Consider the following 15,729-nt stretch of genomic DNA (forward strand, 5'->3'; position numbering starts at 1 on the left):
TTTCAAACAACAACAAAAATAAACCAAACCAAAAAAAAAAAAAAAAACTTTAGACCGAGTTATTTCATATAACCAAAACAACAACAACAGCAGCAGCAATAATAATAATAATAATAATAATAGCAACGATGATGATAATCAAACCAAAAAAAAAAGACAACAAAAATATTAATCGGAGCGTGAAGCGCGTTGTTGTTGTTGTTGATTTCACAACAACAACAACAACAACAACAAAATAAATGTATATTAAATCATTATTATTTGATCATCATCAATGGATATATGATGATGATGATGATGATGATCACCGTTTGTTGGTTATATAATAATATCGGGTTATAAAGAAAAACAAGAGAGAAAAAAAAAGTTGGTTATTTATCATTAATATATATATATTTCTACTACTTTGTATTCGCCAAAAGTAGTAGTAATAGTTGACTATATATTTACAACCTCATATTACCACTTGCAAAAAAAAAAACAAAATTTAATTTGATTTTGCTTTTCCAAATAAAAAAAAAATCAAAAGATAAAGAGAGAGAGAATGGAAAAATTTTAAATTCTCAGCAACAGCAGCAGCATAAAAACGAGAAAGAACAAAATTGCATAGGTTTTTCTTCTTCTTCTTTTTCATTTTTTTTGTTCTCATTTTTTTTCTGTTTTGTTTTTCATTACTTTATCATTATTATTATTATTATTATGGATTCCCACATCATCATCATCATCATCATATATTTTGAAACTTTTTATTTCAATTTTTCTTGCTCTTTCAATTTTTTTTTCTATTAAAGCTGTTTGGCTGCCTTTAAAGTTGTGTGTATGCTGTGTGTGTGTGTGTTCATCGATCGATCGATTGTATTCGAAAAAAAGAATGGAAAAAAAACTTTCAAAAACGTTTCTCTCTCTCTCGTTCTCGTTCTCGTTCACATTTCTTTGCAATGGTGCACTTATGATTATTTTTCATTATTTTATTTCGTTTATTCGAAATGAATGTAAAATTTTTTTTTTTGCTTTTTGAGAAGCAAAACAAAACAAAAAAAGTAGTGAGAAGAAGAAGTAAAAAAAAATTGAAATTTGAAATTCAATTGAATTTGGTATTTGGAAATATTTCTCGTCTTTGCTCTCACTGTTTTTTTTTCTTTCTCTTTCTCTTTTATTTCGTTCGTTTGTTTTTTTTATGTAACGAAAAAATTGAATTGAATTGAATGAAATTGAATTGAAATGGGAAAACAAACAAACAAACAAGAAATGAATGTGAAAAATTTAAATTGACAAATACGAAAAGAATGCAATGAAAAAAAAATGAATATTGAGATTGGTGGAAAAAAAAAGAAACTTTTATCATTTTGTTGTTGTTGTTGTTGTTGTTGTCATTGTTTTTTTTATCTGATTTGATTTGTTTTGATTCAATTTTAATGATAATAAATAAAAAAAAACTCTATGTAGAGTTAGATAATAAGATGAAAAGTTTGTCTATTTGTTTGTTTGTTTCATTAAATGCAACACACCTGTACATACATCTATTATCAATCTATAATCGTTCAATTTGATTATTTTGTTGTTGTTGCTGTTGTTTGATTGATAACAGTAAACAACGACATTATTTAAACGCACAAATAGATAGTCATATATATGTAATAAAAGTGGAACAATGAAGAGAAAAATTCTACTCACGTGTATGGCAAAATGATTGATTTCGATTTATATTTGCTCCATGAATGATGATGATGATGATGATGATTAGATTGAAGCATCACAGGGAAAAAGGGTTAGTTATTTGAAACAAAAAAAAAAAAAAAAAAAACACGCACACCCACACACACACAAACACACACAGAAAAAATAAATTGATGAATATGTAAAGTAGAGAAAGGTAAAATCAAACAAACAAAAAACGTTTGTCCTTGAAAAACAGTTTTGCATACATGAAATGGAAAAACAAATAATTTGAATAAAGAAAATGAATGAATGAATGAATGGATAATATGAGTGAATCAATCAATCGATCAATCATTTGGATTTTGATTCAAATCAAAATCATTATTTTATATTCAATTCAATCGACGATTGATCAATGATTGATTGAAATGGATTGTTCTTTTTTTTACGATGATGATGGAGACGGGAAAAATTGATAAATTATTGTTATCGGGTATGTTCCTTTTGAAAATAGTTGCAGATGTTTGCTGTAGTTGGAATTTCGTTGTTTTTGTTTGTTTGTTTTTTTTTGAGAATTTAATTATTAATTCAAACTTAATGATGATGATGATGATGATGATAATGAAGATGGAGAAAATTTGTTTGTCTCATTCTTTCGTGTTTTTTTTTTGTTTGTCATCAACATTGACATCTACGTGAGAATTTCGTTGAGAATTTTCGTTTTACTTGTAATTTTTTGTTCAGTCCAGTTTCTTTGAATTTCTTTTTTTCAACTACAGAAAAAAAATCCATCATTTGGCCATCATCATCATTATTATCAGCCAATGTTGATGTTATGGACAGCAGCGGTAATTACCAGGCCGAAAAAAAAGTTTTTTTTTCTCTCTTCATCATCATCATTATTATTCGGTTTAATTTTGTTGTTTTGTTGCGGATAATTTCCCATTTGGGAACCAGAAAAAAAACTGCGTAATATGAAAACATCACTGAAAGTATAGATAAATTGTTAATTCCAACAACAACAACAACAACAACAATAACATTGACATCAAACTGCGTTGAATGAGGTCTTTATCACCAAATGTTTTTTATTGGTTATGTTTTCGATTTTATAATGATGATGAAAAAAGTGCCAAACTGGAAAGAAAGATGGAAATTCAAATTTAAAATTATAAAAAAAAAATAAAATTTCACATTACCAGATTGATAAATTTGTAATCAATCGATGAATGATTCATCAACATCATTTTTCATATATTCTGTCTCTATACGTCTGTTCAAAATGTTTGTTGATATTAATCGATTCGAAATGACAAAAAAAACTTCCGGTATTTTTCCCATAATATGCGCATAAATTTTTCGTTTCGTTCGGAAATTGATTCCAAGCAGAAAAAAAATATCTGATCATTATCTCGAGATGATGGATTTTGAAATTGAAATTGATTAAATTTTCGTCTTTTATTCTTTCTTGAAAACATAAATTGGATATGTATAAAAAAAAAATTGAAACAAAACAAACATATGATTCTTCTTTTACGGAGAAGAAAGAAAAATTTCGAATATTGATCTAGGTGGCGCTACTTTCGTCAAACCAATGGTTTCACATTGCTGCTGCTGCTGCTACTATCATCCATACCACACGAAAGAACAAAAGAATTCATTTCGTTTGTATAAACACAAACTAATTCTAATGCTCCTATATAACAAATGGATAGTGGTATTGTCGAATGTGGAGAGAGAGAAAAAAAAATAATGTTTACCGTAGTAGCATTGAAAACAATTGAAAAGTTAATTTTCGCTCTAAAAAAAATTTTTTGTTTTTTATTTTTTTTATCAACATCACACTATATTGTATGCTTCTAGCTAAATTCAAAATCAGAACAAGAAGATTGAGTAGTAGTGGTTCACATATTAACATCGAACCAAAAACACACATACATTTTGTTATGGACACACAAATTATTTGTCTGCTGTTGTCGACGGACGTGTGTGTGTGTCGATAAACACACAAAAGGTTGCAACAAAACAAAACAAAACAAAAAAAAAAAAAAAAAAAAAAACCAAACAACGAATAAAGCGCGGGTAAAATGAATTCATTGAACAACAACAACAAACACACAACATTCAGAATCAAAGAAAAAAAAAATTAATGAAATTTTATCAAAGTGAATCAACAACGACTACTACTACAACAACATTGATAATAATCAGTTTCCGTTTCCGTCTGTTTATTGAAGTTTTCCTTAAAAAAAAAAATAATAATTATCGTGCCTATTTGATGTGTTTTGTGTGTGCTACATTTTTGTCGATTCGATCATTATAAATCAAATTCAATAAATCAATCACCGACAACAACAACAACAACAACAACAAGTGATGTTTTGATAAAGAAAAAAAAAAGAAATTTTGCCATTGCTTAGATATCTGTTTTCCAGATCAAATTTCCATTCAAAATTCATTAAATTTCAACAAAATTTGAATTAAATTTGTAATCAAAAAAAAAAATATTGTTATTCATCATCATCATCATTCAGATGATGAATCAGCAAATTCAATGAACCAAAAAAAAAAAAACTTTATCATCATCATCATCATCAGCCAAACAACAACGCATTATTTATGATCTGAAAACTAGCAAATTCATCAAATTCACGTGATGAAAAAAATTTCTTCATTTTTGGTGATTTATTCTGGTAGAGAGAGAAAAAAAAATACCTGCTAAAACGATCCTGAAACGGCAACAACAACAACAAAAAAAAAAAAGAAAAGTTTTGTCTTTTTTATCATCATCGTAAATGATTATTACGCAATAATTGTATCTTTGTAACAACAACAACAAAAAAACAACGAACCTTGTTCTTTTTCATTTATTCCAATCTTGTCCATGTGTTAGTGTATGTGGTTCATGGATTATATAATACGAGTTTTTTTTTTAAATATCACCATTGCCATCATCATCATCGTCGTTATTAATTTTTATTGAGAAGAAGAAAAAAAAAATTTCGAAATAATAAACACAGATGCAACTTCAAATGATGAACAGAAAATGCTGCTGAAATGACATGAAAATATTTTATAACAGTCGCTATTTCTACTTCTTCTTCGAATGTGTTATTTTTATATGTTCATGTGTGTGTGTTTTTAACGTGAAAATAGTTGAAATTCATTTCGATGATATATAATAATAAATTCATCATTGATGTGATTGAATTTCATTTTTCATTTGTAAAATTTTAAAATTTCTTGTGTTTTGTGTGAAAAAAAAAATTCCATTTCCTTCACATTCGTTCATTTGTGACGTATATGTGGTGTATGGCCAGCCATTATTAAGTAGTGGTAATAATAATGGGATTTTGTTTCTCTTGAAAATATCGATGTTGATTGATTGATTGATTGTGATTAATATAATAACAACAAATGAAAAAAAAACGTCATCGATTCAATTTGATTCGAATCGATTTGATTTGATTTGATTAATTCAATAATTTATTCAACAACAACAACAACAAAATCAATCCAATTTTTTTTATAGCAATTGGATTTTGAATTGTCCAATCAAATTGAATCAAAAAAAAAAAAAAAAAAAATTTTTTTTCGCTGTTTTTTTTGTCATTGAAATCGTTGGAATTGGAATTATTCACATACGCACACACACACACACGTGTTGTTTGTTTGTTTGTTTGTTTATTGTGTTTGTGTGTCAGATTTAATCATCAACAACATCAATGATAACATAGCGAAAAACAACAGGAAAAATAAAAATTCTTGTAAATCCAATTATCACATCGACATTTGACAATCGATGATAATCTGTAGCGTTGTTTTGCAACAACATGATCAATCGGTTATTTGATTATCTTATCAACATCATTATTTCATTGATTAAATCCAATTAATTTTTTTTTATCCATCCATCCATTCGTTTGTGTGTGTGTTTGTTGCAGCACAGGTGTTTTTTTGTGTGTGTGTAAATCATTTTTTTTTCTGTCATCAAATTGAATTTGAATTCTTAGTTTGTTTCTCGTTTAAAGAGAAAGACGAAATAGATTTTTCACCATCACACACATCAAATCAACTACGTCAATTGAATGTAAGTTTTTTTTGTCGTTTGTTTGTTTGTTTGTCAATCGTTTGTTATCATTTTTCCGATTTTGTCGTTTTTATCGTTTTTGTTTTTTTTTCTGATTTTAGATTGTTGAAAAAGAAAATTTTTCATTACTTTTTTGTGCAAAATGCAATGTTTTGCTGTGTTTTTCAGTGTGTTTTTTTTTGATAATTCTATTAATACACTCGAACAAGCACGCACGCACATTATACAATGATGATGATGATGAATTAATTAACGAATGAATTATTTTCGTATTTTGCTTTTTTTTTTCTCTCTCTCTCTATCTCTCTATCGGTACATTTCAATGATGAACTGGAATTCGATTCGAATATATAACGATGACGAAGGTGAATTAAACTGAATTGTGGGATGAACATGAAATTTTTTTTCTTCTCTTCAAATTCATTTGTCATTCATTCATTCAATTTTACTTTGAATTTGCGATTCTTTGTTCTTATCAATCCAAAAAACAAAACAAACAGAAATAGAGAAAGAAAATCGATAATGGAATGGAAATGGTAATGATGTTGATGATGAAAAACTATTAAGCAAAACAAAAGCTTTTCTTAAATCCGGTAATGATGTTGGTCCGAATGCAATGAAATCATGATGATGATGGCCATTTTATGTTGAATGAATGAATGAATGAATGGTGAATGGATTTTCATAATTCATTCATTCAGGCCTTTTTGTTGTTCATGATTTTTTTTTCGGTTTCAATTTGATTCTTTGTTTCTTTAAATTGATCAATCATGATCATCATCAATCCATTTAATCATCATCATTATCACCTTTATTTGTGAATAATAATAATAATAATGAAGACATTTAAATCTCATTTGATTTTCTAGGAAAAATTGTGCATTTTGTCAACAAAAAACAAAACAAAAAAAAAATGGTTGCATGTCCATTATTCATTAATCTTTGATATTTTTTTTTTGTTTACCAAATCTTTTGGTTTGTTGTTTTTTTTTGTTTTGTTTGCTTGAAATGTTATGTAATGAAATAAATTTCAGTTATTATTATGTAACTGGTAGTGGATTCTTTTTTGTTGTTGTTGTTGTTCATTTAAAAAGACAGCTTATGTAGCTCAAAAAAATATAATTCATGTAATGTTGTTTGTTATGAAAACAAGAAAAAAACTTGTCATGTATAGAGAGATAGAGATAGATAGATAGAGAAAAAAATTTGAAAATAAAAAAAAAATTGAAACCATTTTACAAGACATGAATTTTGTTGTTGTTGTTTCTGTTGTTGTTGTTGTTGTTGTTGTTGAATCTGTCCATATATTTCCTTGATCAATGAATTATTGAATGAATGCGAATGTCGTTTGATAAGCAATGACATGAAATGAATTTATCAAACACAGAGAGAGAGAGAGAGAGAGAGAGAGAGAGAGAGAAACAGAAATTTGCATATTTGCGTTTGTTTGTTTGTTGATTTCACATTTTATCATGGAAAAAAAACATTATTATTATGCTTGTTGTTTCGCAATAAATATGTAGACATAACATGTGAATGAATGAATGAAAATATCCGTTTTCAATGTTCAATGTTCATTTTTTTTTTTTTTTGGTTCCTGTCCTTTTTTTATGGATTGATAATTATGAACAACAACAACAACAACAATAACAACAAAAACGAAATGGTAGAATTTTCAATCCAAAGGAAAGAATTTTGTTTTTTTTTTGAAAAAAATCCTAGTGATAACAACAAACAGGAATATTGAACACACACACAGATTGATTAATCTTTGCTGGTTTGTTTCCATCATCATCATCATCATCGTGATCATTTATGGGACAATTTTTTTTTGTTTTTGTTTTTGTTTTCATGACTTGAATCCAATTATTGTAGATATGATATATGATGATGATGATAATCAAAATTGTTGTTCGGTTGGTGGTGGTGGTGGTGGTGGTGTTGCGGTTAAATTATCATTCGCGATAATGATGATAAAGATTATATTGTGTCATTAGTTGGCTGCACGAGAATGAAAAAACAAAACGTTGCTATTTCATTTGACAATGATTATTGTTGGTTGTTGGTTGTAAACAACAACCAAAAAAAAAACTCCTAATACCCTAGTAATTTTTATTTACATTTGATGATGATGATCATCATCATTTATTGATCTTCGCATATCGATCATCATCATCGTTCATCAAATAAATTGACTGATTGATTTGATTTGATTCATTAACGCATTTCATTATTATTATTATTACAATGTTTATTATCAGAAAAAAAATTATCATCATCATCATCATTATTCAATGGATAAAAGATTTTTTTTTCTCTCGTTTCATCAATATTCGATCAATAAAGATTAGAATCAATACATAACTTTATCATCATCATCATCATCATCAGCATCGTTATTTGTTTTCTTTTGTTGTTGTTTTTGTTTTTGTTTAAAAGAATCATTTTTTTTTTGATGTTTCTTTTGTTTGGTTGGCCAAAAAATTAATTGAATTTTCATCTAAATCAATCAATCAATTGATCGATCGATCGATCAATCAGTTTGATTATTATTCATATAAAAAAAATTATCATATTTCAAAAGAAAATAACAACAACAATCTGATCGTAAAGAAAAGAACCATCACCATCATTTTTTTTTGCTCATGAATAATTTTCGATTTTGATTTCGATATGAAAATTTTTTCAATGAATTTTATCGCCAAATAAATAAACGACTGAATCAGGTGACTTTTCTCTCTGCTTACAAACACAAGACATATAAATAGAATCAAAAAAATTTTTTTTTTGGTTTTTTCATCCAGGGTTTTTTATTTCGAAGAGAAAAACTCAAATTCGCTGTTGTGTTGTTGTTGTTTATTTTGGTTGTTGTTGTTGTTGATAATTTAAGCCATCGATGAATTTTTTTTTCTCGTCGATCAACAACAACAATCTGCATGATGATAAATATTTGGAGCTTGTAAACAAAACAAACAAAACAAGAAAAAAAATTATTAAAATTTGAACGAAAAAAAAAATTTTTTTTTTATTTAGATATAAACATCACAAAAATGGTGACGATAAACTGGTAAACAATCTCACGATTAATCGATTAATTAATGCCTATATACTATTTGGTTGTGTATGTGTGTGTGGGTGTGTGTCTCGTCGTTGTTGTTGTTGTTGTTGATGATTATCATATGAATAATTGGTAAATTTTCATATGCGTGTGTTTACATTGATATAAAAAAAAAATAAACTTTTTCTTGTTATATGCTCTTCACATCCATAATTTTTTTCTCTTCTCTCTCTCTCTTTTCGTATATCACAGCTATTATCATTATTATCATTATTATTATTAGCATTTTGTATTCAACAACAACAACAACAACCTTAATAACAACAACATGGCAGAAGAAGAAGAAAAGTTTTTCGCATCTCATCATCATCATCATTTTTTTGTTTTATTCATTCATTCTTTGGTAAACATTGAAACAAAACAAAACAAAAAAAAAAACGAAATAAACAACAACAATAACAGCGAGTTTTTCAAATTCCATTCAATTATAGCCATCATATATGATGGCCTGATTATAATAATAATAATTGTATATATATATTCATTTTTCATTTAGCCATTTCTTTTTTCACAAACTTTTTAATTTTTTTTTTTGTTGCTTGAAAATGATGATGAATTACTGATTGTTCAATGATGATTATTATTATAATACAGGGTGTATAATAATAATAATCACATGAATTATTATATTATACGTTGTTTGTAAGTGTGTGTATGTGTGTGTGTGTGTGTGTTTTAAAATAACAAAAAAAAAGTTATGATTCTATCTCTCTCTCTCTGTCTCTCGCTATTTATATGTATGCATGATGATAATTTAGTCATGATTATGACGATGATGATGATAATAATAATGAAATTTAATGCAAAAAATAACGACCGATGTAATCTGTGTCTATATATTCATATACAATTTTTTTTTATCTCACACACACACACACACACTTTGTGTTGATCTCATAAAAGTCTCCATATGATGATGATGATGATGATGATTGTGATAATGATATGAATATGATGGCGATGAACCAAACTGATAATCGTTTTGAAAAAAAGACATTTCATTCGCTTCTCTGTGTCTGTCTGTTTTTCTTTTTTAGTTGGTTTACCACACACATCATTTATATACATATTTGAATTTTTTAATTAAAACAAGGAAATTTACTGGGAAATTTCTTTCTTTTTTCATCGAAAAAAAAACTTCCAGAAATTATTCTGTGACACACATCTATGTCTGTGTCTTTTTCCGATGATGTGTGTGTGCGTGTGCTTTGTTTTTGGAATTTTTTAATTGAACTATAGTCATAACATATTGTGTGACAGGAGGAGAAATTAAATTTTGATTTTTTCATTTCTCTCTCTCTCTCTCTCTCTCTTTCTCTGTTTTTTTTCCCAATTATTTTGATTTAATTGTTTTGTTTTCGCCATAGAAAATAGAAAACATGAATTATTGTTTTCAAGGTAAAATCTTCACAAGAATTGTGCATTATAGAAAACATGATTGAAATTATGATTGAATGTACGTGTTTCGGTTGAGAGAATTTTTTTTCTCTCTGTTGAAATTCTATTGTTTTATAAATTGATGATTTTTGTTGTTGTTGTTGTTGTTGTTTTGATTTGAGTTTGGATTAATTGAATTTTTTGTTTTCAATTTTTTGTATCAATGCAGAATGACAGAATCAATTGATCTCGAATGGAAACGATGATAAATCATTGGATTTTTCGTTTTCTAAATAAAAATAGAAAATATGTGCCCATAAATAGAATAATTTTTGCATGATGATGATGATATTCGATCATCATCATTATCGAAATTTTATTATTCAAAACGGAATATTTGATTTATCCATTCATTAATCTTTTCTCTCTCTCTCACTGGATGTAATTAATCATTTTGTGGATTAATGTATTTGTATATCATATCATCACACATGCTTTTGGTTGATTCATTGATTCTGATTCTCTCCAACAAAAAAAAGGAATGATGAATGAAACGTTTTGATCGTCTTCGTCGTTTTTTTTTTTTTTGAATCCAATACATTCTATACTACGGTTTGTTATTGAATTCCAACTATGCAACACTGCCATTCATTCATTCATTCATGTGTTCTATTTCGACAAAAAGAAAAAAGAAAATTCCTTTGCCACAATGTTGTTGCTGTTGTCCAGTCGTTGTTGTTGTTGTTGTTTACAAATGTTTTAAAAAATTTACATTGAAAATAAAAAAACGAAAAATTCTTTTCAATTCTCAAAAATTTATTTCATTTCAATCAAATTTTCACGAAAAACAAAACTAAAGAATTCAATTCTATACATTCTTTTTATATTGAATTTTATTTAAAATTCTTTGAATATTTTTTGGTCCAGAAATTTGAGATATAAATTCAACAACAACAACGACGTTATGAATGAATAAATTATTATCATCATCATCATTGTTGTTGTTGTTGTTGATAGTTATGAAACTGGAAAATTGATTTTTCCAAACTGATTCTCTAATTTTTTTTTTTGATTCGATTCTGATTTAGAATTGAAAAATTAATTGAAAAAAAAATTCTGTTTTGTTTGTTTGGTTGTCAACGCCAACGAACAAACACAACACAACACAACCATCGTAATGGCAAATAAACAATTGAAAAAATGGAAAAATTTTTATTCATTTCAATATATATAATTCTTTATTATGACAGACATAGTATATATAGTGTTTGTAGAATAAAATTGAGATTTCATTCGTCTGAAATTCTTTACATTTTTTTTCTCATTTCATTTCATTCAACGATGACGACAATGTTATTACAAAATGATTTTGTTTGTTCGTATTTCGTTTTCATATTTCATTTCATTTTTTCAATTTCTTTTTTAAAAAGCAGAGATGTTTGTGTGAACAAAAATTTTTTTTTCAATAACAAAAAAAAAATGCTGAATGATGAAGCAAAATAGCAAGCTATATAAACATGACTTTAGGTCATTTTTATTCGGCCATTTTGTCGATAAAATACTGATGATTGAAATGAAATGAAATTTCATTTTTCTCTCTCTCTCTCCGTTTTGGACATTTCATGATTCTGATGAAAATTCTGGCTGGTTTGTTTGTTTGCGTGTATATATGCACATATGGATGATGATGATGGTTTTTCTTCCAGAAAAAAAAAAATGGTTTGTCGTTGTCGTTGAAAATCCGATTTGATTTTTTTTTCTTTGCCATCCATTTTTCTTTTATTTTCTTTTTTTTTCATTTCACTGAAAAGAAAGAATCTCTAATCATAAAAACAAGTCAAATTTTTCAAGTCACTCAGTCAGTCAGTTTCACTGATGATAATGTATTTATCATAATCAGTTTACACACAAAAGAAAAAAAAAGCTTAACATTCAGGGCAACACCCAATTGGCACACACACACACACCTCCTCCATTCAAATTACAATAAAATAGTCATTTTTTTTTTAGTCGTAAAACGATAATTTATTGCTTCCAGTTTTTTTTCGCATTCATTTTTGTTGTTGTTGTTGTTGTTGTCGTTGTGGAAAAACTGAATTTTAGCATCTTTTAGCATCAGCCATATGCATGTTTCAAGTATGATAAAAATCTGATTTAAAATTTTTTTTCTTTTCTTTGTTTGTTTGTTTGTTTGTGTAATAAATGAATAGACTTTTTTTTCTGTTCAGAAATGTGAAATTCTTGGAAAAGAATGATGATGATGATGATGAGAAAATTTTTTTTTTTCACTTTTTCCATCTAAAATTCAATTATAATAAAAACAAGCTGAGTTAGTGTGTATGTGTGTGTGTGTGTGTGTGAGGAAGAAAATTCTGCTTAAGAATTGAATTTTAAATCTTTCGTTTTTGTTGTTGTTGATGTCTGATATGAATTTAAAAAAAATGTTACGACATTTATGAATGGATGAGCGGAACACTCATTTACATTGTTTCATTGTGAAAATCGTTTAATTTTTCCCATTCTTTATGTGTATGTTTCATTTTCATTTTCACTAATACCTTTTTATCATAATGATCTTGTAGTTTTTTTTTCATTCAAAAATGTTCTACTTCTGAAACATTGTTCCAGTGTTTTTTGTTCTCATTTCACAAAATGTTTGCTGTTGCTGTTGCCGCTATTGTTCCGTTTGGTTTTTCGTTTCGTTTTTTCGTTCATTCAAATTTTTTTAAAATTCAAATTTCGTGTCGGATTTTCATTTTCTTCGTTTTTTTTCAATTTGAAAAAAAATTTTGAAATTTCGTAGAAAAATGAGACATTTTTATCTTCGTTCTTTCTCGATTTTCACTATTCATGTCGATGATGATGATGATGATGATGTCATAATTGAATTGAATTTCAATGTGAAAAAAATTTTTTTTTTTCATTTTCCATTCACTTTCGATGTTGATGATGAAATTGAATTTTTCGTCTTTTCTTTCACCATCTAATCACACAATTGTCGTAAATGTGGAAAAAAAAGGAAAATCCAATCGAAAATGAAAAAAAAAAAATTTTTGTCAACATTCAAATCTTCTGTTGTTGTTGTTGTTGTTGTTGTGCCCGTACGTTCAATGTGTATTGTTTTCTTCCGGTCATTTTCATTTTTTTTCCCATTTTCATTTTTTTTTTCTCGTTCATTGGTTTTTCCCCATATGTTTGTTTTGTTTGGCTTTGACATTTAATGTGCACATGCGCCGTTTTAAATTATGTTTATCTTTAAAGAGCTGTTTTTTTGTTTTGTTTTCAAATTATAATTTCATAGAATGATGATGTTTTTGAAAAAAAATTAACAGCCCATTTGATGATGATGATAATCAACACACAATTTCATATTGTTCATCATCATCATCAGATGATGATTATCTTGAAAAAAATTTTCATTTAGCCCATTATGATGATTATATGTAACATGGCCATTATTATCATCATCATCATCATTATTATCGCTACGGATGATGATGATGATGATGATAATTATTTTTAGTAAATGAATGTGTGATACTCATCATCATCATCATTATTGTTGTTGGAACGAATAAAAAAAACAAGATATGAATGTAATCAATGTTTCCATAAATGAATCGATCGATCGATCGATCGATTGGCCGTTAATTTGCAATAATAATTATTTAAATATATAAGTGATAAAAGAATCTCAAGAATGGTAATGATGAAATTGAATATTGTGAATGTATATGTCAAACGACAAGAATTTTTTAGTCATAGAAAAACATGATATGTGGAATAAAACCAAATTATTCTTGTTTGTTTGTTTTATTCTTCGTGTGTCGTTTTTTTTCTACTCTTTTGAGTTTTGTTTGTGATTTTCCTGTTTTTTCATTCATTGATTCGATTATGAATAAAAAAATAAATTCACGATTCTTGTCTTGATATCTGTGTGTGTGTGTGTGTTTATGTCATTCATTTTCATTTCAAATTCATAAATTTATGTATACAGAATATTCCAACGTTGATGATGATGTCGATAATAATTCATAATTAACGTTATAATAATAAAAAAAAATAATGATGATGATCATCCACTGAATGAATTTTTATATAACGGTTAAATATATTCACACACACACACACATTCCATTCATATATAGTCTATTTCTACTTATACAACAACGAAAAAAAACAATAGCTGAATATTCTTGTTGTTGTTGTTGTTGTTGTTGTTGTTGTTAATTATAATTATCATATTGTGTTTTCACCACCATTTATTTATATTTATTTTTTTCTGTTCTTGTCTCAATTAATGAAATTTTTCTCTCTGTGTTTGTGTGTAAAATCTAATTTGCATGTCTGTGTCTCTCTCTCTCTCAATATCATCATTATATACGAACATTTTCACAGATATAATGCTGTAATATTATTTCATTGAAAAAAAAATAAAAAATAAAAACATTGTGATTATTGAGAATGTAGAATGTAGAAAGTGCGAAATGCTTTTCCATTTTCATTTTCATTTTATTATTATAATGAAAAATCATTATGATGATGATGATGATGATGATTATAATGATAATGGTTGCTGTTGTTGTTGTTGTTTTTGTTTTCATTTTGATTACGATTACGATGATGATGGTGATCATTATTCTTGATGTTTTTTTCTTTGTCTCGTTTTCTGATTGTTTTTATTTCGGTTGTTTTCCATATTAATATTCTGTAATAATAATCATGATGATGATGATGGTACAGTTTTTTTTGTTTTGGTTTTTGATGAATCGATCAGTGGCCCATTTAAATTTTGGGCCGATTCTTGGCATTCTTTTTCCCATTAATTATCGTTATTGCAATCATCATTTTTTTTTGTTTCACAAAATTTTTTTTTTAAATCTTTTTATTGACCAGTTTTTTTTCCACGATGAAATAAAAAAACAATTTTTTATTACTTTTTTTTTGTAATGATAAAATGTTTATACCGGAATAAAAGAAGCAGCAGCAGCATTGATATTGTTATTGTTATTGTCATCATAATGACATTATGGTCTGATTATATAACAATCTTTTCTCTATCTATCCATTTTCTTTATTTATAATATCACACTATTTAGTTGTTTTTTTTTCGTTGTTGTTGTTGTTGTTGTTTTTGTTGTTGTTGTTGTTGTTATTATTATTATCATGATTATTATCATCATCATTCATCAATTTTTATTCTTCAAATTCCATAGAAATATCATTAAACAACAATATTATTGTTATTCTTGTGTAAATTTAGATTCATTCATGCAACTTTTTGTTGTTGTTGTTGTTGTTGTTGGATTTTTTTTTTATATTTATACATCATTATTATTATCATGTCCATTGATTCTGTTTACTATATTCTATCGTTCATCAATGATATGGATTCGTGAGAGAGAAAAAAAAAGTTTCATCATCATCATCATCATCATCATCATCTTTATGGTTTTTTGTTGTTTAGTTTCGGTTTTTTTTTTCT

The 15,729-nt window shown here is 26.9% G+C and overlaps 2 protein-coding genes across 2 annotated transcripts in view; one reads left to right on the forward strand and one right to left on the reverse strand.

Annotated features, from left to right (window-relative positions):
* Window positions 1-3,180, reverse strand: part of LOC124498143 (putative glutamate receptor) — a 61,170-nt gene extending 57,990 nt beyond the window's left edge. Inside the window, exons 1-2 of the mRNA XM_075729606.1 lie at window positions 2,859-3,180; window positions 1,675-2,796 (exon numbers count right to left, since the gene is read on the reverse strand). The gene's annotated coding sequence lies outside the window, so the exon portion shown is untranslated. The remainder of the gene's footprint in view (window positions 1-1,674; window positions 2,797-2,858) is intronic.
* A 157-nt stretch (window positions 3,181-3,337) lies between these two features.
* LOC124498408 (uncharacterized) overlaps window positions 3,338-15,729 on the forward strand; it is a 38,703-nt gene continuing 26,311 nt past the window's right edge. Inside the window, 1 exon segment of the mRNA XM_075729603.1 lies at window positions 3,338-5,749. The gene's annotated coding sequence lies outside the window, so the exon portion shown is untranslated.

This window comes from Dermatophagoides farinae, chromosome 3 (assembly GCF_024713945.1).
Source record: "Dermatophagoides farinae isolate YC_2012a chromosome 3, ASM2471394v1, whole genome shotgun sequence".
Lineage (NCBI taxonomy): Eukaryota > Metazoa > Arthropoda > Arachnida > Sarcoptiformes > Pyroglyphidae > Dermatophagoides > Dermatophagoides farinae.